The 24,893-nt window shown below is 40.4% G+C and overlaps 1 protein-coding gene across 4 annotated transcripts in view; it reads left to right on the forward strand.

Moving 5' to 3' along the window:
- PLEKHG1 (pleckstrin homology and RhoGEF domain containing G1) overlaps nucleotides 1–24,893 on the forward strand; it is a 249,418-nt gene that overhangs the window by 46,710 nt on the left and 177,815 nt on the right. For 2 of the 4 annotated variants that reach the window (XR_013534630.1, XM_035296959.3), the window contains exon 2: nucleotides 5,855–5,913. The exons of the other annotated variants lie outside the window; for them this stretch is intronic. The gene's annotated coding sequence lies outside the window, so the exon portion shown is untranslated. The remainder of the gene's footprint in view (nucleotides 1–5,854; nucleotides 5,914–24,893) is intronic. 4 annotated transcript variants of the gene reach the window in all.

A 24,893-nucleotide genomic window follows, 5' to 3' on the forward strand; every position in this document is an offset into this window, starting at 1 on the left:
CTGCCAAGAGTTTTTTTTTTTTTGTACTCTTCTTATATTTTGCAACTTTTCTTGGTAATTCCAAATATATATTTTTAAGTTAGTAACATCCTTTCTAGAAAAAAGCAGGATACTTTTTAAAAGGACAACTTTTCTAAGAACAACAAAAAGATCTCTAGAAATATATCTAGTGAAAGATATGTGAGATCTTTATGTAGAAAACAGAATAATTTTAACTTCATTGGAAGTTATTTTTTAAGGACCTAAATACTGTGGAGAGGTAACATGTTTGTAAATAACATCATGATTATAATATAAAGATCTTAATTTTCTCATATGTATATTCAATATAACCCCAATCAAATTCAACATGCTTTTGATGGAACTTTGCTTAATTCTAAAATTTATACAGAACAAAGGTTGATAGGTAGCCAAAATAATTCTGAGGAAACATGTAGAAGGATTTAGCAATGTTATTTGTGTTCTTACAAAATCATAGTCATTTAGGCAGTTTGATATTGGCAATAGGGATAAGCAGTTAGACCAATAAAATAGTAGTCTTGAAACAGGCCCACATTTATATAGAACCCTGATATATAATAGAGATGCATTGCAAATAAGTGGAAAGAATAAATTAATAAGTGATTCTTGGGTAATTGGTTATCCTTTTTATGGAAGAAAATGAAAATGAATCTCTGCCTCACACCATATACAGTCATCAATTTCAACTGGATCAAATACTTAAATGTGAAATTACAAAGTGTTTAAAATAAATATATAAGAATATCTTCATGTCTTTAGTATAGGAAAAGAATTTCTTAAGACAAAAATCATTAAACCATAAACATATGTAACTGCATCATATTTAAGATCCTCTGTTGAGAGTGAAGATAAATCATAATCCATAACAGACCTATGGATTTATATATTGAAGAATACATGAAGAACTCTGATAAACTTATCAGAAAAAGACAATTCAGTAGAAAAATGGGCAAAATGCATGAACAGGTGTTTCACAGGGAAGGAAACATAAATGGCCAAAATGCATATGAAAATATGCTCAATCTCATTAGTAATTAGGAAAATGCAAATTTAAACCATAATAATGACATTTTGCACCCATCAGAATAACTATAATTAAAATTTTGTAGCATCGAATGTTGGCCATAAGGCAGTGTAGAGCCAGTGGAACTCTTATACACTATGGGTGGAGTGTAAATTGGTACAATTCTTGAAAAACTTTAGCATTAGCAGTAAAGTTCACTGTGTGTGTGATGAACAGCCTAACTCTTTCAATTCAGATAAATACAATGTAGAATCTCCAGCACATGAATACAGAAGAAATGTACAGCACTGCTATTAATAGGAAAAAAACCCCAAACTGGATACATTCTACAGATCTAAACACTAGAGCATACAAATATACCACAAGTTATTCAATGACATACTATCCACCAGTACAAACAGTTGAACTACATAATTAGCAAATTAACATAGGGGAATCTCACACAATATTGAGTATGTGAAAGCAAGTCACAATAATTTATGTACAAGCCTATTTTACAGTTCAAAAGCACAGAAAATTTATCAGAATGGGGTTTCTCCATGTTGGCTTATCCTTGAACCCTACATGTTTACGGGGATGGCTGCAGTAGCTTTTCTCTCTCTTATTCTTATCTAATAGGACTGAGAAAAGTTTTGTTTCCTTCTTCATAAAATCCAAAAATTAGGTCTCAGTGACCCTGATTGGTCTGGTGCAGGCCACGTGCCTATCCATGACCTAATGCAGTGATTAGGGGGATGAAACATGTAATTAGGGGGATAAAACATGATGAATGGCTTAGCCTAATTGTCTTTCAGATCACATAGGCTGGGAGTAGGAAAAGGGAGAGGAAAATGTTGGTGTGAATGCCAGGAGGGTAGATGGATGTCAGGCTTCAAAACCAACAGATGATGTTATTCCACCCACTTAGTAGAAGCCCATTTGTATTACATAAGCCATTGTTACTTGCTGATGTCTATGAATGAAATGAAACAGCTCAAAGAAGGGCAGGTAGAAGTAAGAAAGGGGTTTTTTATGTTACAGTGGATGTAGAGTCACAAGTTACCTAGCTGACATTCCCAGATTGGAATGGACAGATGTGGAGTGGCTCTCCAAGATGGCAGGTAGGAGCAGCAGCAAGAATCTATTCCACATAGAGATTCTTTTGAGATTTACATGGTCAGATTTTATATCCCCTCAAAATATTCCCTTTGTTTTTGGATACTTAACCATCTTTGCTACTGACTTAAATCATATTTTCTGGAAACTTATGGGAGGAACATTAGTAGATTTCCCCTTTTGGCGTTATTACAATTAGACACTGATCTGAAATCCTGTCATTTCTATGAATTTCTCCCCTCACTTTGTTTCTTTTACAACGTTCATGTGTTTTACTCAAGAAATAATACCTTTTGTGTTTATGAACAAATATATTGGGCTCCTATATATCAAATAATTGACATTCTAGGGAAACTGTTTGTGCTTTAGGTCTTCACATAGTCAGTAGCATTGGTGGAAGTGTTATTATCAGACATGACTGCAAATCTTTCCTTGTTTAAGCCACAGCTAATTCAGACCATTAAAAGCCACTTTACCGGGTCACATAGAGAAACAAATAAAACTCCCTTTTATTTCATCCTGTGTATATAAAGCAAAGTTGGTCTCTTTTGTGCATATTTGTTGTTAACATTCATTCTGGAATAACTAGAATTGATCCACAGTTACTGTCAGGGACACATAGCTTTGAGTCTGTTGTCTGAAATTAAAGGTAAGCTTATTTTAGACACTGTAGTTAAAAAGACATGGTGATAGGTTGGTCTTCTTTTTACAAAATTCACCCTGACATTTTATTTATTTTTATGCTCAAACTCATATTAGTTGTGTTTTGCCTATATAAATTATTTTAAACATCACCTTGTTTATAGTCTAGACTATAAGTTTAGCATTGTTCTTTGGCCAAAAGCAATAAGATGTGACCTGTTTCACCATGATTCAGTGAAGTGCAGTCAGCATTTTCTTTTCACAAATATAACACTGATGGCTATTTTTAACACTTCCCCAACCTTCAGAAGTATAATGGAGTTTTGTTTTGACAGAAATTTCTATTTGGATTTAATGTCCTGAGTATAATATATTAGTGGATTTTGTACTTAAGGCCAGATAATCAAACATTCTTAATGTTTTTTTAAAATCCTATCTTGAATTTATAGAACAGCCTCTGAGGTTCTCATGTATACACCTATAAATAAGCACTGCTGATTGTAAAAGCCCTCTTGTTGTTCTCATATTCCTATAATAACCAGCATTATAAATTCATTGGTTTACCTCAGATTGAATTTCCTGACTAGATGATGCTTTTATCTTTTTTTTAAAAAGTACATTTGTATTTTTCATCACTTCTCATGAGGGTATCATTGTCCCAAAGATTTCCTTAAATGTCTTCTGTGTAGATTCTTTGAGCATTGTTTTCTGAATATGATCTATTTTCAGACTGTCTTCATTTTCATTTGCAACTCATCCTTTCTGCCCCTGGAGAAAAACCCGGTGCTTTTTATTTTGTTTTAAGTGATCTTAGCCTTTACTATTTCTAACAGGTTTTTAAAAGATATTTATTTTATGGTATCTTTCTAGGTATTCAACCTTGTCACCCACCGATGGGGGTAATTTGGCTGTTCGTCTTCTTTCACTGTTGCACAGTGAGCATCTTTTATTCCTGACTTATAATAAAAATGTCTGTTGATTTCAGGTCTTCTTAAAAATCATGGCAAACTATCCTATTTCTCCATAAACTGAGAGATGACCATATATAGGTGCTGAGTTTACCCTGTGCCATTTTGGCATCTTTGAAGATAAGAATAGGTGTTGATCTTTTGTGACCTAATGATAGGGCGTAATGGATCTACTTATATAATATTTAGAGAGTAAACCTTATTTACGTAGATGTATACTAGAAACTGAGTTTCTGAGCATGCCTCTTCCTTTTCTCTCTTTGTACTTTATCAGATTTGTGCTGGCTTTATCAAATTGGGGAGTCTCATTTTTCCTTTGTCTTTTCTGGAATTAGCTAATCCTTGAGGTAAACTATAGGTATTAATTTTGTAGCCTTTACATTTTTAGGTCAGTGTTGATAATTAAATATCACCTTAGAAAAATGTTTGAATTTATTCATAGGGGTATTGTTATATGGTACTCATGATTTTTTTTCATCTTTTCCGTTTCTGTGAGATAGTCCCCTAATAATTTTTAGTCCTCTAGTTTTGTGTTGGATTTTAAGAACAAATTTGTCAGAAATCTGCCCGTGAAGTAGTTTATTCTGCAATGAACCACCTACTGGTTCTTAAATACTTAAATCATACAATCCTGCTTTTGTTTTTATGTCTGTCTTACCTATATCGTATTTAATTTTTTAAACTTACTGAGGTTAAACATTTAATTCATTTCTTTATTCTCTTAAATAAAAAATGTCACAAGTGAAACTGCATTGTTTTAACTCCTCATATGCAGAATAAAATTAGCTAATTTTCACTGTCCCCACCCATTTCCCCATTTTTTATAACAAAAGCTAGGATTTCAGACCTAGGTGGAACTAATTATAGTGAAGCTGTTTATTAAGTTTTTTTTTTTTTTTTTCAAAACTTTTGGAAGCTGGCTCTCTAGTTGGGCTATTTTTATAATAATCAGTGCATTCCATACCTGCCTTCAATGTTCCCTACTAGTGGTACTCTGTAGCTACCTTTCACTCTGAAATTTTTATTTTGATTCATCCCTCGATCAACTACAATATGTTCAAGTAACTTTTTGTCATGAAGATACCCAACTGAGAAATTTTTAGGCACATTTTTCTTTTAAATGTTAAAACTCTGCAAATGTTGAAATGTGTGTGGTTCTTTCTTTTTAAAAATAGTAACCAGGTTGGGTGCAGTGGCTCACGCCTGTAATCCCAGCACTTTGGGAGGCTGAGGTGGGCAGATCACCTAAGGTCAGGAGTTCAAGACCAGCCTGGCCAACAAGGTGAAACCATGTCACTACTAAAAATACAAAAAATTAGCCAGGTGTGGTGGCACACGCCTGTAATTCCAGCTACTTGGGAGGCTGGGGCAGAAGAATTGCTTGAACCCAGGAAGTAGAGGTTGCAGTGAGCCGAGATTGCGCCATTGCACTCCAGCCTGGGTGTCAAGAGTGAAACTTCATCTCAAAAAAAAAAAAAAAAAAGAACCAAAGCAGTGACCAGAAAAACTGTGGCTCCAAATTTCACCAGATGTAAGCATCACCCCAATGAGCTCCCTTGCACTGATGGAAAATAGGAAGAACTCAGGGTAGAGTGGCTGTGGCCTTAGGAAGTTGTTGGAGGACTAGTGTTTTGGAGCGAGGGATGCTGCGGGCAAGGAAGGTTGAAATCAGAACCTCTCCTTCCATTCCCTGCTTCATGGCCTTGAGCTTTCTCTGTCTGCTGGGGGAAATTCTTCCTGGCTTCTGGCAAGCCACTGAACTCCTTTGTTTACAGAGCTATTGAAAGTTCAAGTCTCCTTTTGAATTATCTGAGTATTTCAAGGAAAAGGGAAAATCAAGGATGATAGGACGTCAGTAACTTTTAAATACCACATCCTGCAAATCTTTTCGTTTTTTAATTAAATGTGTATGATCATTGCTGTAGGCCTCTTACAGTGCCGTAGCACGATGTGGCCTTTTCCTGGGAAAATCCTGGCCTTTGCATCCAGTCTTCCTTTTAAACCACTTAAAATGAGCCCTGATAGCTCAGACATGTTTCATTAAAAGAATTTTGAAAAATTCATATTTAAATAAAAAGCAATTTATTTTTTGTTTTAACTACAGGTGAAGACTGATGTGAAGAGTCTGTGGGTGAAGACATTGGAAAGGTTTCAACTATAAAAGTGAGCTCTTTTCGTTTTTTTGCCACTTAAGTATGAAACATGTTAAAAGCTTAACATATTTATAATTTAGGTTTGTTGGATATGTTTGTAAAAGTATACTCTGTAAGTCAAATGTTTCGATTTTTCAAGTATAGCAGCCTCCTTTATTTGTGGGGGATATGTTACAAGCCCCCACTGGGTGCCTGAAACCATGGGTAGTACTGACTCTATATGTAGTGTTTCTCCTATACATGCATATCTACAATAAGGTTTCATGTACACATTAGGCACAGCAAAGATTAGCAAAAAAGTAAAAATAAAATAGAACAATTATAACAACGCACCGTAATAAAAGTTATGTAAATGTGATTTCTCCGCCTCTCAAAATACTGTGATATTTTCGGACCATAGATGGCTGCAGGTAACTGAAACTGCAGAAAGAGGAGTTACTGTAGTCTTTTTTTTTTTTTTTTTTTTTTTTTTGAGACAGAATCTCGCTCTGTCACTCAGGCTGGAGTGCAGTGGTGCGATCTTGGCTGACTGCAACCTCCACCTCCCGATTTCAAGTGATTCTCCTCCTTTGGCCTCCAGAGTAGCTAGAATAACAGCCACGCACCACCACGCCTGGCTAATTTTTGTGTTTTTAGTAGAGGCAGGGTTTACCACATTGGCCAGGTTGGTCATGAACTCCTGACCTCAAGTGAGCCACCCACCTTGGCCTCCCAAAGTGCTGTGATTACAGGTGTGAGCCACCGTGCCCGGCTCTGTAGTTTTTTTTAAAATAGAAAAAACTATTTTCAGATGGTCTTTAGGTGGGACATGATGGCTCATGCCTCTAATCCTAGCACTTTGGAAGGCCAAGGTGGGCAGATCACCTGAGGTCAGGAGTTTAAAACCAGCCTGGCCAACATGATAAAACCCCGTCTCTACTAAAAATACAAAAATTAGCCAGGCATGGTGGCACATGCATGTAATCCCAGCTACTCGGGAGGCTGAGACAGGAGAATCACTTGAAGCAGGGAGGCAGAGGTTGCAGTGAGCCAAGATTGTACCATTGCACTCCAGTTGGGAGGATAGAGCAAGACTCTGTCTCAAAAAAAAAAAAATCTTTAACTGTTTTATAGGCAATAGTGACAAATACTGTTACCAAAAGATAAGAAATGAAAGAAAATGCATACTTCAGGTTAATATACACAAACACTCAGAATGGAGTCAGAGTAATCACATGACCCATTTCAGAGTCTTCTTCCCATTGGCCTTCTGGTGTTACTGAGTTAGTCTTTAGGTAATATTTTAAATCCTTTTCATTGGCTAGAAAAGTTCTGTGGTTTTTTTAAACTTCTTTTTCTTTAAGATTGAAAATCTCATTTTAATTTGGTGGCGGTAGTTCTTAAAAAAAACCCCAGTGACACTAAAAGGGAGAGGAAGGAGAAGGAGCTATGCCTTTCTGTTAGGTCCAGGCAATTATTTTACTGTTTCTTTCCTAAGTACTTTATCAGGCTCTGACCACATTATTAACTATTCGTCAAGGCCTGTGATGGTAAACTAATGCCACTCAATCACATATCAAATGCTTAAGAATAGATGAAGAAATTCAGTCTGGTAAGCATAGTGTTACCACTTTTTAATGATAAAAAATTTGTATTTTTGGCCAGGCCTGTGGTTCACGCCTGTAATCCCAGCACTTTGGGAGGCCGAGGAAGGTGGATCACGAGGTCAGGAGTTTGAGACCAACCTGGCCAACTTAGTGAAACCCCATCTCTAATAAAAGTACAAAATTAACCAGGCATGGTGGCTCATGCCTGTAATCCTGGCTACTTGGGAGGCTGAGGCAGGAGAATCGCTTGAACCCGGGAGGCAGAGGTTACAGTGAGCCAAGATTGTGCCATTGCACTCCATTCTGGGCAATGAGAGCGAAACTCTGTCTCAAGAAAAAAAAAGGGGAAAGAAAAATGTTTATACTTTCAATTTTATACGAGATCTTTTTTTTAACCAAGCAATAATATAAAACCATTAGAAGCTTAAGTACAGCAATGGGTTAGAGCCTTGCCTTTAACTCACAAACAATAATAAATATTTGAAACACTGAATTATTCTTGAAGTACTCAAAGTTATTTCAAAGGCAAATAGTATTTTAATCGAGTCGAGATTACTTTGCTTGTGTCAGAGTTCATCAGTGTTTTGCTAACTGGTGAAACAGTGGTTTTCTTACTGCAGATCTTTATTGCTGGCAAGAAAGTCCCAGAAGTTCTTTTCTCTAATTTATGGCTAGAATGCTGAGTAGCTTGAAAATCAATAGGTTGTGGCCTGGAGCTGGCTTAGTCACAGTGCTCAGGGTCTGTAATACTTTTAGTGGCCCATGAAATTGTTTTAACTTCCTTTTAAAAACAGAAGAAAAAATGAACATAGTAAGTAACAAGGAATATATAATATGGAACCTAGCTTGTATTATATTTGTCTTTATACTAATGCAGTTATAAAATTTAATTTAATATTTTTTCATGGAGGAAGAGGCTCACAAAGACCAAATTGTCCAAGGCCCACAAAAGTCATCATGAGACTCCACCTGCGTTATTGATCAGGTGCACTTAATATGTGTGTGAGATTCAGTCATTTGAATGCATTTTAAAAAAAAAAAAAAAAAAAAAAAAGAGTAAACAGGCCAGCACAGTGCCTTACACCTATAATCCCGGCATTTTGGAAGGCTGAGGCTGGCAGATCACTTACTTGAGCCTAGGAATTTGAGACCAGCCTGGGAAATACGGCAACATAGTAAGACCCCCATCTCTGCAAAAAATACAAAAATCAGCTGGACGTGGTGGTGAGTGCCAGCAGTGCCAGCTCAGGAGGCTGATGTGGGAAGGTTGCTTGAACTCAGGAGGCAGAGGTTGCAGTGAGCCAAGATTGCACCAGTGCACTCCAGGGTGGGTGACAGAGTGAGACCTTATCTCAAAAAAAAAAAAGGCTAAATATTTTCTGTTTTAGAAATGATGATCTTTTCTGTAATGAGTCCATAGCTGTGTCTGCTCATCAGAGAGACACATGATTTTATCAGCAAAGGAAGAAATAAATGGCATGCTGCTAGGTTAGATTGCTGCAGTTGTCCCTTCTGTTTTCCTAAAATCAAATAAATATTTCCCTTCCCACAGCACTTGATATTCTGTTTGCTTTGTAGTATGATACAGAAAATAAGGAAACGGGAAATGAGACTGGACTCGGGATCCTTTGGCTCCATTTTGACAAAGTATCTTGTCTGAGAGGCGTGGTTTCCACAAGAACAAAAGTCAGCTCCATCTTCTCATTGCCATGGGAGTCTAGAATTATAGTTCACCTGTAGCCGCTGACCTGTGTTACTGAGTAGACAACATTTTCAATTACTGTGATCTGGTTTTGTTTGTTTCCAAGCCATAATCTGGTTTTGGAGAAAATATCTGTGGTAGTCTTCAACATCAGCGACCATATAAATTGTGTGGAGAATTTCTCCTGAAGTTTGCTTGTTGATTTAAAGTAAGTGTGTTGCATTTCCGAGGAACCTTTTCAAAAAGCTGTGTGCCCACTCAAATGTATTCCCTGAGGACCAGGATCTTTGTTTGGTTTGCTGTTCTGTGTTTCAGAAAAAGACATGTTTGAGAAGCTCAGATGTTTGATGAAAGAATTAACTAATTTCCTCCTTTAGAAAAGTCACATTATACCTCTGAAATACCTCAATACTGTTTTGGGTGTAGAAGTGGACTGCCGAGCCACCAGTTCTCAGACAGGCAAGCATCTTGACACGCACGCACCAATGTATATAGCACATCAATACAAAGCAATGTGCCAGCAGCCAGTTTTCTGCAGACAGTATAGAACAGCTGTCCTCTCGAGGGCAGCAAGGCAGTTTAGACTCTGAGAGCACAAAGCCATCAGGTATCACTCAATCAAATTAAGCTACAAAAGCAAGAAAATTCTAGACAGAAGTGCCCCTGTCTCCAGCTATGGAAGGCCTAGGACTGGGGCTCAACTGACCTTAATTAGTACTGTCAGGTCAGGTGGCACTAATTTACAGGAACTTTTGAAAAATCAGAGAAGCATAGGCCTATTTCACACAAACTCTTGGTTTCTTGACCTTAAAGGAACTAGAAATGCATTACTTTTCAGTTGGCATGTTGCATGTGTGTGTTCAGCTTTAAGACTATTCAGTACCAGACAAACTCACAGATGGATAGATATATAGATAATATTTTTCTGAACAAAATTGTCCGTACGTTTTGTTTTCCGTGCCCTCTTGTCCAGGGTTTCACCTACCCCAGTTCTTTGATGGAAGGGCATCAGGGCAGAGCTGCCACTTAGGGCACACAGCATAGGACTGTCCGGAGGACAGAAAGATGCAAACTCATGTTCCAGGGCATGTCCAGGCGCTGGTGCTGAGGGCATTCCGATCTGTGCTGCTCTTGCAGGCATTTCCTGAGCCCCTTGCACTGGTGAGTGGGATAACAGGATAGTGGCAGGCTGATAGTAAAGACACCAAAGATTAGAAGTGGTATGTTTTCCACCCTGGATTTTGCCACTGCTCAGCACAGCTGTGTTCTGTAATCTGTGGTACCTTGTGGCCCTACTATGTGACAGTGCTCTTTTCTGAAGGGCAGGCATCACCCTCTAGTTTTTTCCATCCCCATCTAACTGAGGCCCTGTCACTGCCCTCTCATGAGCAGGTGCAGGAGGACCACACACTGACCCCATCCCAGGTCAGTAGCTACTTTTGTGGTACTTTGGTATTGTATAATCTCAACACTGAAGGCTTTGTGAGATTGAAATATTCCTGTTTTTTTCTCTATGATTTAGAAATATGGTGAAGGCATGCTCACGAAGGAATCCATACCACCCAGCCTTTCACAAGTCTTCTAGGTGACCTTGCCACTGTGTCCCAGGGCCCCATAAGTGTTTTACTCGGGGCTGATGGATTTATTGTAAGGCAGCTAATAGAAGAATTATTGGTGGCTACAGCATAAATGATTCACATTATGAATAAGTAACTTGTTGTATTGAGCTGGACACTTCTAATAATATAAGCATCCAGGGGAATTCTTGGCAGAATGCCAGAGGACAGGGATGCAAATACAGTGTTTGATCTTCAGAAAGTCACTGAAGTCCTTTCCTTCAGTTTCTTGGCATTGCAAAACCTCCTGAGTGTCTCCTGGCACAGTGGCATTATGAAAGTGATTTTTAAAAATATGTAGTTAGAGATTAAAAATGTTATACACACCAAATATAGTAGTTACAAAAATAAGCCCAGAACAACAGCATTCAGAAAGTGTGCAGATTAACTCTACCTAAGCTTCAAACATCTCTTTTCCTTTAAAAAAGTCTCCTAGAAGTTTGAATACCTTAAGGTAGTATTGGGACTAGACACCCTTTTATAGGGGACACTTCCTCATTGTAGACCCTTTAGTTATAGCTGGTGGAGAGTGTGAGGGGGTCCCTCACTATTCTTGAGAGAAAAAGGATATGAGTTAAAAAAAAAAAACTAGTTTTCTTCCAAAAGGATGACCTTTGGAATCAGGAAGGAACTAGCTTGTGTTCCTGTGGTTGGCACTGGGAATGAGGAACCTCTCAGACAGCATGCCCTTAGTGTTATGGAATTATGGTAATAGGTTTCTACTGAAAATGAGGAGGGGAAGGGGACATCGTGGTCAAGTAAGTTTGGGATTTCAGTAAGGTTAATTCCTGTTGCTGCAGACTCTTCACATGCTGCCCTGAATGGCATGTGTTCAGTAGGAGGTGTTACAGGGAGGGTTTCCCAAACTTCATTAAGCATGAAACACCTGCTTTCATGCCACCACTCCTTAATTTTAATAGGTTTAAAAACTAATGTAGTTTTAAAATTTATTACCATATTGTTCTGTGGAAGATAGTTTGGTAAATGCAGATTTAAGGTCAACTATGGGAAAGAGAAGTGGCCAGCACAAACACAGAAATGGGTTATAGGAAGAAATATAGGCCAGGCGCGGTGGCTCACACCTGTAATCCCAGCACTTTGGGAGGCCGAGGTGGATGGATCACAAGGTCAGGAGTTCAAGTTGCCTGGCCAACACGGTGAAACCCTGTCTCTACTAAAAAAATACAAAAACTAGCTGGGCATGGTGGCATTCGTCTCTAATCCTAGCTACTCGAGAGGCTAAGGCAGGAGAATTGCTTGAACCCAGAAGGTGGAGGTTGCAGTGAGCCGAGATTGCACCACTGCACTCCAGCCTGGGCGACAGAGCAAGACTCAATTTCAAAAAAAAAAAAAAAAAGGATTAAAGCAATGATTGCATTCTGTCCCTCCCTGTTGGAGGAGCTCAGAGAAAGGTCATTTGGAGGATAAAGTTCTATACAATAGCACCGTGCACTCTAGCTGGATAAACTAATGAATGGCACCAACCCTCATGTTTGCTAGTTAGGGAGCCCGTGACCTTTTGCTGTCTTGTTGGGCTGACTCTGTGTTCCATGCATAAAAGTGACAGGGCGTCCCAAAACATTTAAGTTATAGCACTGACTCCAGGATCAATGAAGGATGACTTTCAGTTATCTCAAATTCTAAGGCGAAAGAAAGTTTGTTTAGACTTTTTGCTGTTAAACTACCTCCAATCTAATAAGACTTGACAGATCCTGGTGAACTTTTTATGCAACACCTGGTTCAAAGAGGCGTGGCATCAAGTGACTTAGCCAAAGTTTTATTGATAACTTCATTAAAAGTGACCTGTGTGGGATGATCAAGAATTTCTGCTTTGTGTAGAGCATTGAGCTAAGTATTGTGAAGAATATGAAGGCAAAGATACAAGGCTTCTGCCAAGAAATCAGAAACTAATCTGAAATTTAGGGTACAAAAGCAGTTTGAAAAGTGATCAGAAGAAATGTGCTTTGCTTGTGAATGGGCTATGTCTTTGGAAATACTGCTTGTTTTCTGTTGGTTGGGTACAATTATTAATTGTTTAATTGTTACTCAAATCATGAGCATCCTTAACTTCTCTACTTGACCTGTCATTTTCTGAGAGAGCTGCTTTAGAGCTTTCCTTGTGTTGGTGGATTATCAGTTTTTGCTTTTAGTTGTATCAGTTTTTCTTTAGTATGTTTCGAAGCTATGTTTTAGATACATAATGGTTAGCAAATTATTTACTTGTTATAAAGCCAGGTACAAGATCATTGTATTTTACAAACCAGATAGAATATCATGGCCCAGTGCAGTATGGGATCATTGATGTCTCACGTTCTTAACATCTGCAGCTAATGATCAGCTTGGATAGACCCACCAGGAGCTTGCTCAGGGACCAATCTAATAGGCACGGAAAGGTTGTCACCCAAAACATCAGAACGACCAGATGCGCTCAATAGTGCCAGATCTGCTTTTAGCATCTGTACATAAGGAATCCAGTGTCTGAAACAGACAGTTAGTTGTAATATTTGAAAAACTTGTAGAAGCACTGGACCAGATTCCCCAAGCTTAAGAAGTCAGTAAAACAAAATTACCCACCTTTAGGCTTCAGGTGATCAAAGCCTGTGTTCATGTTGGCTGAACTCCCGCCAGTATTACCTCCCCTCTGCCGTGTCCCCTTTCTTCCTGTCTTATCCCAGATCCCAACCAGCCTCATTTCAGTTGCATTGTCCAGGGCAGGCATACTTCAGAAATCTGTGTTTGATTGCATTATACCATCATACCTTTTCTGTGCCATAGGAAAGCCTGCTCTAGAGGAAGCTTACATTTGTGATAAAAACATTTTAGAGTTAAATAGGGTATTAAAGCAGTCATTGTGTTTTAAAATAGGAAGACATGGAATCGCAATTGATCTTAAGTCCTGTATTAAAGCGATATTTTCTTTTAATATGCTTTGCCTTAAAAAAAAGTGTGGGGCCTGGCTTCTTACAGTGTTGTGACTTTATATACATTCCTTTGATTGCTGAAGCACAGTCATTCAAAGAGAAACAGAGTTCAGCAATTTCCCAGGTCCTCATAAATGGAATATAGCCACCAGACTCTTAGCCAAACACTTGCCAAATCATTTCTCTCTGGTTTCCCTTTAATTCCTAAGCCCCCACCATCATTTCTAAATCTTTTCTGGGGTTTTCAGTTGAGGACTTCCAGTCACCTCTGTGATCATGTATTCTTAAAGCTGTCTCTGCCTCCTAACTCTTCTCTTTGAGAAAATGAAGGTGTTTTAGGATAGCCACATCGCTTCTAAGCCATGTTTGACATCTCTCTCCTTTCCTCCTTCCTGCTCCTCACCCTGCCCTTAATATGAAATTTGTCAGCAAATCTCACTAAATGTACTTTACCATCTGTCTCATCTCTGCTTTTTCATTTCCACTGCCTTCAGAAAGCAAAAAATTAACATTTAGGATAAGCTACCTGCTATATATTATTTCTTAATTCTTTTTCTGCTTTTTTTTTTTTTTTAAGACAGAGTCTCGCTCTGTTGCCAGGCCGGAGTGCAGTGGCATGATCTCCGCTCACTGCAACCTCCACCTCCAGGGTTCAAGCTATTCTCTTGCCTCCCGAGTAGCTGGGATTACAGGCATGTGCCACCACCCCTGGCTAATTTTTGTATTTTTAGTAGAGATGGGGTTTCACCATGTTGACCAGGATGGTTTCGATCTCCCGACCTTGTGATCCGCCCACCTCAGCCTCCCAAAGTGCTGGGATTACAGAGGTGAGCCACCACTGCTGGCCAATTTCTTAATTCTTTTAGCCTTGTGCAGTTTTCGTTAATTGGATTTTACAGATTAGGAAACTGAAGCTCACAGAAATCTAAGTCGCTGTATAAGTCACGCAACTGCTAGTTCTTGAAACAGTTTGAGGTCTAAATACCCAAGTGCAACCCCAAGACCAGTATCATCGTCACAGCTGTGAAATGTGCACACAGCGCAGCCATGCTGTGTGCGCCCGTGTTGGGCCTGGGTTTTCTTTCTCTCTGTCTCTTGTTTTTCTGAGCTAATGAACCTCTTGTTCATTCGGTCCAGCGGGCTGGTCCACTCAAAGTGCTGAGTTAATTATGTCAGGTGTCTGGTCTAACACTTATGATGACATGTTGTTGCTTGCCCTGTAAGCTCCAACCTATTCTTTTTTTTAATCCAAGTGTTCTAAAAAGTATTTTTGGTACAAACAGAACTCTCTCTGCTCCTTGGAGTCAGTGTGGAAAGGAACACAGTGGGTTCTGGGGTAAGCTAGACCTGGATGTGAATCACAGCTCACTTCCTCACTGGGAGGCTTCAGGCAAGTTATTTGCCGTCCTCATCTACAAAAGCATGATGCTAAGCTCATTTTGGTTCAGTTGTGGATATCAGAGCATATGTATGCAATGCCTGCCACAGCGAGTGCCCGGCCCTTGGCAGGCTGTCAAATGGAGCCATGGAGCAGCAGCAGCAGTCATATTACTATCCAGACCTTATCTATCCTTTTAAACTCAGTTCAGATTCCTTCTCCTTTTTAAATTACTCCAACCCGATTTTATCTGCCCCTGCTTCTAAGTTGCTGTATCAGTTAGCCTCCGAACAATTCATTTAGCCATTTTAATTACGTATTGCCTTTTGACACCGCTTTGTGATCTTAAAAACCCTCCTTGAAATGCCGACTTGGTTGCTTTTCTGAGTGCTGTAAATTCCTGCTCTAATGGAATAAAGTAATTTAAAGGCAGGACTAGGTCTTATGCATGGCACACGGTCCAGTGCCTTACATAAGGCACGTAACTACTCACAACTGTGGATCTAAAATTAAGAAACTTCACATGCATTCATAAGAAATCAATAAAAATAAACTAAGTTGGTTTCAGATACAGAGGGTTCCCAGGAAGGTGTGTACATTGGCAATTAGCCCAAATTTCTTTGTTCATAATTTTTTTTTTTTTTTTTTGAGATGGAGTTTTACTCTGTCACTCAGGCTGGAGAGCAGTGCTCAGATCTCAGCTTGCTGCAACCTCTGCCTCCCAAGCTCAAGCAATTGTCCTGACTCAGCCTCTTAAATAGCTGAGACTACAGGCGTGCACCACCACACATGGCTAATATTTTTGTATTTTTGGTAGAGACAGGGTTTCACTATGTTGGCCAGGCTGGTCTTGAACTCCTGGCCTCAAGTGATCTGCCCCCCTCATTCTCCTAAAGTGCTGGGATTACAAGCATGAGCCACCATGCCCGGCCTATTCATAACTCTTTATGTGAAGTATATTGCAGGGTAAATTTTATTGCTCCAAGTAATTTTTCTCTCTAATATGTCTGATAAAACTGTCCTATTAACTGTGGGAAATCTTAAAACATGGCTGTATGTAGAGATGTTTTATTTTCCTAGAGTTAACACTAAATGAGGAACCATTCTAATTTTTTCATGATGATTATCTTCCAGGTGTACATTTTTCTCAGGTGGATTTACATGTTTCTCTCCTGCCTCTCCCATCCAGATAAATTCTTCTCTCCTCCCTACCAAATTTTTCCTTTGGAGATTCTGGTGGAGAGGATGATGCTCTAAAAATACGCCTGAGGGAGGGCTCTTCTAGTGATAAATATGTGGCATTTTTCAGTTGACAAAATAATTTCATTAATTATGGGCTTCTTAGTTTATTTAAGCACCTCAGACTGACAGCCAGCTGTTAAAACTCCATACTTTATCTTTGATTCTAACTGGAGCTTTGAAGGTCTCTTCTTAAACCATAGAGATCATCAGCGAAAGAAAAATCATTTGGAACAGGTTGTAGGCAAGTCTTACCTGCCAACGTGTGTGTTTTGTCCTGGTCACATGTCAGTGCATTTGCACAAGGTCTATTTCTAAACAAAATACAAATGATTAATTTTGGCAATATTTTGCCTAGATGGAAAAAGGTGTTTGTAGAAATACTTACCTAAGGCTGAAAGAAGTCTCGTTGACCTGCCAAGCCTAATGTCGCTAAATTGAACTGTGCCAGGAGATCCTTTGGAAGGGCCCTTTCCAAGGGGAATGGCATTCTTCCTTCTCCACTGAATAGTTGGAAACTGGATCCTTCAGCCCAGGAAAGGTGTCCTCCCCTGGAATGGAATGCATGGTTCTGTGAGTGAATTTGAATTTGTTGCTTTGGGCCCTCAGTCTCACTCACCTCGTCTACATGGTGATGCTGGAAGAAGCTTTGGCCAGTGCAGGGCACAGGCTGGCCCAGCACTCACCGCCACTAAAATCCAGCAAAATCTCTCTCTCAGCAAAATGATGATTCCAAAGAAAATCTTGAAAAAGTTTTTAAGAGCATTTGAACCTTCAAGATTAGGATTTTATAGAGAAAGACTGAGAACAGCCTGGGTGTGGTGGCTCACGCCTGTAATCCCAGCACTTTGGGAGGTTGAGGCGGGCGGATCACAAGGTCAGAAGTTCGAAACCAGCCTGGCCAACATGGTGAAACCCCATCTCTACTAAAAATACAAAACTTAGCAGGTGCCTATAATTCCATCTACTCTAGAGGCTGAGGCAGGAGAATCACTTGAACCCGGGAGGCGGAGGTTGCAGTGAGCCAAGACTGCGCCATAACACTCCAGCCTGGGTGACAGAGTGAGACTCCATCTAAAAAAAGGACTGAGAACAAATCAGGATTCAGTCAGTAAAACCACACATATATAGAACAGATGTTATATGCAGACGATCTTCCATTTAAACCAGGGTTGGTTTGTTTTTTTTTTTCCAAAAGTTCATTTGAAAAACATTTTGGAGTGAATTCTTTCCTCATTAGACATAAAGCTATGCATGTGCAGTCCTCAGGCACACAGAGCCCATTTAACTCATCCTGTACCTGAAATAAAGTTAGGGCCATTTGGGGACCAGTTCCCATTACTGCTGTTCTTCCCATTGTTCCTATAAACACTGAAATTCCAATATTTGTGGACAAACTGCATGTCCTGAAGTAGTTCTCACAACTAGAGAATGTGATGTAAACATTCATCTGTTGTTGTTGTTTGAGACAGAGTCTTGCTTTGTGGCCCAGGCTGGAGTGCAATAGCATGATCTTGGCTCACTACAACCTCTGCCTCCCGGGTTCAAGTGATTCTTCTGCCTCAGCCTCCTGAGTAGCTGGGACTACATACGCATGTCACCATGCCTGGCTAATTTTTTGTATTTTTAGCAGAGATAGGGTTTCATTCTATTAGCCAGTCTGGTCTCGAACTCCTGACCTCATGATCAGCCTGCCTTTGTCTTCCAAAGTGCTGGGATTACAGGCGTAAGCCACCATGCCCAGCTTAAACATTCTTTATTAGGCCATGTATCTTGATATTTGAGTTGAGAGAGATGCCTACTAGCTGTGAAACTATGGTGATAGGGAAATGAGTAACCATGTATAAGAATGATCAGGGGAGCTTCATGTCTATATCAGAGCAATAAAAGAAGCACCTTATGATTATGTAGCATTTGAACGTTTAAAAAATTTGTGTGTTAACCCTGTTTTAATTTTGAAACTCTGAGCATTCTTGTTTGTTTTGTGGCAAGAACTTAGGTGGAATGCTTTGAAATAATACGGTAGAGGCCAGGATCCCCCAAAGAAGGATGAGGAGACAATCAGAATGAGGGCCTGCGGGAGGAGAGGGAGAAGCAGATAGTTCAGGGGAGTGTGTCATGGACCACAGGACCATCCTACCCTCACCCTGTATCCCAGGGCAAGAATCCAAGCTGTGACTTATGTTAGGTTGAAGGGGAGAAGAAGGCAGGGATAAAGAAATTTCTTCCTCCTCCTGTCAGCTCTTAATCTTCCCAGTCATGGTTTTCTTCTGGTATCTTCATGTCTTTTATGAAAACATTGACAGCCTTTGGTTGGCTCCCACATTTGAGGAACATGTTGAGTTAAAAAGCATTTTTAAGCAGGGCTAGGAACCATATATATATATACCATCGGAACCTGGAACACGTTTTGGTGTAGCAATAAACCATTTACCAAGAGTGTTTTGGAACAAGCTCCATGTTTTTGGTTTTTTTGGTTTTTTTTTTTTTGAGGCAGAGTCTTATTTTGTAGCCCAGGCTGGAATACAGTGGTGCAATCTCAGCTCACTGCAACCTGCGCCTCCAAAGTTCAAGTGATTCTTCCTCCTTAGCCTCCCAAGTAGCTGAGATTACAGGTGTGTGCCACCCCACCCAGCTAATTTTTGTGTTTTTGGTAGAGAGGGGATTTCACCATGTTGGCTAGGCTGGTCTTGAACTCCTGACCACTCACCTCAGCCTCCCAAAGCGCTGGGATTATAGGGGTGAGCCACCACGCTGGCCTAAGCTCCATCTTTAAATGCGTTCTGTCTGTGCTTGCAGTATCCAGTGAGCCTGTGAAGAGAAGAGTAAAATGCTGCATTCTCATGGGGGTGCAAGGCCTTTTCCTCTGAAACTCAGTGAATTGTTCTACCACTTTCTACACCATAGTTGAGATGAGCCTCAACTATGTATCTTTTAGACAAAAAGAAAAAATATCCAAGCTTTCTGTTTTATGATATTTTATGAACATGAATTTTTCTATCTGAGGAACTTTAAAGCACTTATGAAAATTATGATACTCATGGGGTCACTTTGGAGTACACAAGAAGACAGATGGGAAGAGTTTCGTTGACCTGACCTGCTGACCTGCTGTGAAATACTGAATACTTTATTTTTCTTCCCCCATGATTGTTCTTCTGACCATCCTTTTTTCTTTTTCTTTTTCTTTTTTTTTTGGAGAAGGAGTTTCGCTCTTGTTACCCAGGCTGGAGTGCAATGGCACGATCTCGGCTCACCGCAACCTCCACCTCCTGGGTTCAGGCAATTCTCCTGCCTCAGCCTCCCGAGTAGCTGGGATTACAGGCACGTGCCACCATGCCCAGCTAATTTTTTGTATTTTTAGTAGAGACAGGGTTTCACGATGTTGACCAGGATGGTCTCGATCTCTTGACCTCGTGATCCACCCACCTCGGCCTCCCAAAGTGCTGGGATTACAGGCTTGAGCCACCGTGCCTGGCCCCTTTTTTCTTTTAGATCGAGTCTTGCTATGTCACCCAGGCTGGAGTGCAATGATATGATCTTGGCTCACTGCAACCTCCACCTCCCAGGTTCAAGTGATTCTCCTGCCTCAGCTTCCCAAGTAGCTGGGATTACAGGCACCTGCCACCACGCCCAGCTAATTTTTGTACTTTTTAGTAGAGACAGGGTTTCACCATGTTGGTCAGGCTGGTCTTGAACTCCTGACCTCAGATGATCCACCCGCCTCGGCCTCCCAAAGTGCTGGGATTACAGGTGTGAGCGTCTGCACCCAGTCTCTTCTTGGAAGACAGCCAAGAAAACCTTTTCTTCCTCCCCCTCCCCGCCCCCTCCCCCTCCCCCTCCCCCTCCCCCTCCCCCTCCTTCCTTCTTCTTCTTCTTCTTCTTCTTCCTTTTTTGAGATAGAGTCTTGCTCTGTTGCCCAGGCTGGAGTGCAGTGGCGCAATCTTGGCTCACTGCAACCTTTACCTCCCGGTTCAAGCGATTCTCCTGCCTCAGCCTCCCAAGTAGCTGGGACTACAGGCATGCTCCACCACACCCAGCTAATTTTTGTATTTTTAGTAGAGACAGGGTTTCACCATGTTGGCCAGGCTGGTCTTGATCTCTTGACCTCGTGATCTGCTCACCTCAGCCTCCCAAAGTGGTGGGTGTACAGGCATACATCACTACACCCAGCTGAAAACTTTTTCTTCTAATTATTTCCAATGATTGTAGGTTCATTCAGACCTGCAATTAAATAAATTATCCATGTTTTGGGAATATTGATTTTAAACATTAAATATTTACATTTCCACAGAGAAAGAATTAATTATCTGCCCCCCACCACCAGATTTTAGCCTTAAAGGCAAGTTATTTAGTTTTGCTTATTCTCGTATACTGAGCAGTTGTTTAGCAAATGGGTTAAATAATGTGGTCTCTTGATTCAGGAAAATGTGGTTCGAAAATGAATCATTTAGAGCAAATTGTGAATGTTTTATATCTTAGATTTATAGTGTGATGAAGACATGCTCCAAAGTTCAGTTTTTATTTTTACAGATCAGTGTATGTACTTTTCAGGTGCTTTCTCTCTCTTTTTTTTTTTTTTTTTTTTTAAATATGGAGTCTCACTCTGTCTCCAGGCTGGAATGCAGTGGCATAATCTGAGCTCACTGCAATCTCCGCCTCCCGGGTTCAAGCAATTCTTCTCCCTCAGCCTCTCGAGCAGCTGGGAATACAGGTGTGCGCCACCACACCCAGCTGATTTTTGTCTATTTAGTAGAGTTGGGGTTTCACCATAATGGCCAGGCTGGTCTCAAACTCCTGACCTCATGATCTGCCTACCTCGGCCTCCCAAAGTTCTGGGATTACAGGCATGAGCCACCACACCTGGCCGCCACTTTCTATTCTGATGTTCAAAGCACATTCACATCTATGGCACCTTTTATCTCCCACTCCCTATCTTCAGGTTTCATACTTTCATTGGTACTTTATCAGAATACTTCCTACTGTAATAGCAACTCTTACTCAAATTTGGTTAAACAAACAGAAATGACTAAATTACTCTCAAAGAAGTACAGCCTCTAAGGTTCATTGGTTTAGTGACTCAGAAATATCACTGAGGACTCACTTTCTTCCCTTGTCTCTGCTCTGCCATCCTTGCAGTTGGCATTTTTCTCAGGCATTTTCTCTTAAGTGGTCATAAGACGTCTACTAGCCACTAGCCACACATGGAGTAAGAGAAAGCTAATATAATAGAAAAAAATAGAACTTTTCTTCCTGCCTGTATCTTCCTGCTGGTAATGATTTGATTTAATAATTAATGTTGGCTGGGCACGGTGGCTCATGCCTGTAATCCCAGCACTTTGGGAGGCAGAGGCAAGCGGATCACAAGGTCAAGAGATCAAGACTAGCCTGGCCAACATGGTAAAACCCTGTCTCTACTAAAAATACAAAAATTAGCTGGATGTGGTGGCACGTGGCTGTAATCCCAGTTACTTTGGAGGCTGAGGCAGGAGAATCACTTGAACCAGATAGTCAGATACTGTGGTGAGCCAAGATTGTGCCACTGCACTCCAGCCTGACGACAGAGCGAGACTCCATCTAAAAAATAAATAAATAAATAATTAAAAATTAATGTCAAGGCAGGGGACCTTTTTTGTTTTTGTTGTTGTTCAAGTTCTTGACTGCACCAGCACCAGTGACTGGGCAAATGCTCTGGTTTCTTTCAACCATAGAACCAGTGGTAAAACTCCCAGCTGCTTCCAGCATTTGTCCCTTTATTCCTTATGGTTTGGCCAACCAGGGGAGTTGGTTGGGGTAACATGGGAAGCCCACGGGAGCTCCATCAATAAGAGGAAGGCAGAGTTAAGGCTAAAGGAATCCATAATGTATAACCTTGGCCTCAGTGGCCATCTGCCTACACTGGGGCTTTGTGTCTACCTGTCCCATGGAATGGTTACCTAGTAGGTGTTCTGTTGTCTCCCTCGTGTCTTTCCACATTGGAAAGGCTCTCGTTTGGACAAGAATTTCCTGTTAAAAAACAAAGGCATAGCAACAGAGATATGTGGTGTTTTCTGAGCCCTTCCTCTACCTTAGCAGTCCTCTAGATGAAAAGAGGTAAGTTCTATAAATATAATGCAGCTTCCCGGACAGAATTTATTAAAAGTCAGATGTTCCACTTACTGCAATTCAGTGGAGTTGTGGTTGTCTGAAGTCAACTGATATATTCAGGTTGGAATGGCACCCAGGGAAGAGAGTTTAGGAACAATGGTAAACTTGGCCTGCTCCTTATCACACCGAGGTCACCACAGGATAACAATGTCTCCCACCTCCGAGGGTTTCCATGGACTGACTGTCCAGCTGGATCTCCTGTCACTTCCCCATCCCACACTCCCTCTGCTTCAGCCGTGCTGGTCTCCACTGCCAACTTGCATCTGTTTGCCAGCTTGCTTCATCTTCTCTGCTTGGGGCAGGTCAGATAACCTGCCCAGGGTCTCTACCACTCCCTTTGCTCTCCTCTGTAGTACCTCAGTGTTCATTGTAGACACAGAGAAGACCTACTCCTAATTATCTCATGTTACTGATGAGAAAACTGAGGTCCAGAGAGAGCTGGTAATACCATCAAATGTGCACAGCAAGTTCATGTTAGAGACTGAACTGGAATCAATTTCTAGGTTTATGCAGCTGCCATCATATTAGCTGCTTTGATAAGATTTTTAAATGTTCTCCAAAAAGGGGTGTGTGTATTTGTGTGTGTGTGTACAATGCTTAGGGATGCCAAGCTATTTAAATCATATAGCATGAAAACTGGGCCTGTTTAAACATATATTAGGGTTGGGTCTGTATCACCTTTAGTTAGCTAACTATTAATATTTCAAGTTTTTAGTATCCCTAAAATGTTTGCTCACCAGTCTTTTTAAATATTGTATTGCCATGGACATGATTTTTTTAAAAAAGAATTTCAGGGCCAGGTGCTGTGGCTCACGCCTGTAATCCCAACGCTTTGGATCCGCTGAGGTGGGTGGATCACCTGAGGTTCAGAGTTCAAAACCAGTCTGACCAATATGGTGAAACTTCATCTTTAAAAAGAAAAAGAAAAAAAGAAAAAAGAAAAGACTTTGCAGTTCAGTTCAATAAACATTAAAAAAAAAAAAAAAAGAATTTCTACATGGGATTCTGTGGATACTTAGTCTTTGACTAAGGGTTGACCTTAAAAAGGCTGTTCCTAGGCCAAGCGTGGTGGCTCACACCTGTAATCCTAGCACTCTGGGAGGCCGAGGTGGGCGGATTGCCTGAGCTCAAGAGTTTGAGACCAGCCTGAGCAACATGGTGAAACCCCGTCTCTATGAAAATACAAAAAATGTAGCCGGGCATGGTGGTATGCGTCTGTAATCCTAGCTACTCAGGAGGCTGAGCAGGAACATCACATGAACCTGGGAGACAGAGGTTGCAGCGAGCTGCGATCACGCTACTGCACTCCAGCCTGGGTGACAGAGTGAGACTCCATCTCCAAAAAAAAAAGGCTATTTCTCTATCAAGCCTTGTGTTTTCAATAAATATGTACTAAACAGCATTATCTTGTCTTAATAGGACACTAAAATGGGGTTCGAGGCACAACATACCTCTGTTTGTTACAATCTGGGATTATAAGGTATCTTGGAAAATAGTAGTCTGAAATAAGAATCCAGTGACAGCCTCCTGGGGTCTATTACTTTTTTGTTTTTAATCGCAGTCTACTTTTTCCTACTTGCAACAGATTTGGCTAAACAATGTTTTATTAATTCAAGCAAGAATATTTTCCTGCATTGAATTTGCATTAAAATTGCCTTGGAAATGGTATTACCTGGTTTTCCTACCACAGCCTCTGTGCTGCTAGAGAACTTTTAGAAAAGCTGAGCTCAGAAGTCTGGAAAGAAATGAAGCTGTGAAAAGCCGAGGTGACTCTCCTTTACAGCTAAGCTGAGAGTGAATCCATCAACAGCCACAAGTAAAAATACTGTCTTTTTGTGGTAGAGTATTACTGATTCCTTTAAAAGCATTTCCAGCCCATCAGCAGGTATGAAAATGTTCAAGGCCTCTTGTCTTTTTGTAAGACGTAGGTATAAAAAAGCATTAAGAGCAGAAGTGTTTGAAGATTGTCTTGTATACAAGGGCAGCTAACATACATACAAATAGGTCTTTCCAGGAACATGAAAGTGAAGACTGATGCTCAAAGTGTAGTTGCTGTTTTTCTAGGCTGGTTGCTGTTGGCTGTGAGAGCTTTCCTTGAATCAGGGAAGGCTTCACGGACCTGCCCATAGCCTCAAGTGAGAAACTCACTGTGGCTTGTACTTGCCAAAAGCAGACATAAAGCATTGGCTGCCCTACCTGTAACTTTTGCTAAAAATAGAACACAGAATTATCATGGGAGCCTTCAACAGCTCTAACACCATCTCAACAAAGTGCAAAGTGATTTGATTCTTTATGGCTCTCTCAAAGATTTTTCAACTCCCTGTAGTCCAGTTCCAAAGAAAAAAAAGAACGATGGTTTTCTTGGAGAGCCAACAGTTCCCTTTGTAAGTTTCTGGACTTTTTG

This window comes from Callithrix jacchus, chromosome 4 (assembly GCF_049354715.1).
Source record: "Callithrix jacchus isolate 240 chromosome 4, calJac240_pri, whole genome shotgun sequence".
In the NCBI taxonomy this organism is placed as follows: Eukaryota; Metazoa; Chordata; class Mammalia; order Primates; family Cebidae; genus Callithrix; species Callithrix jacchus.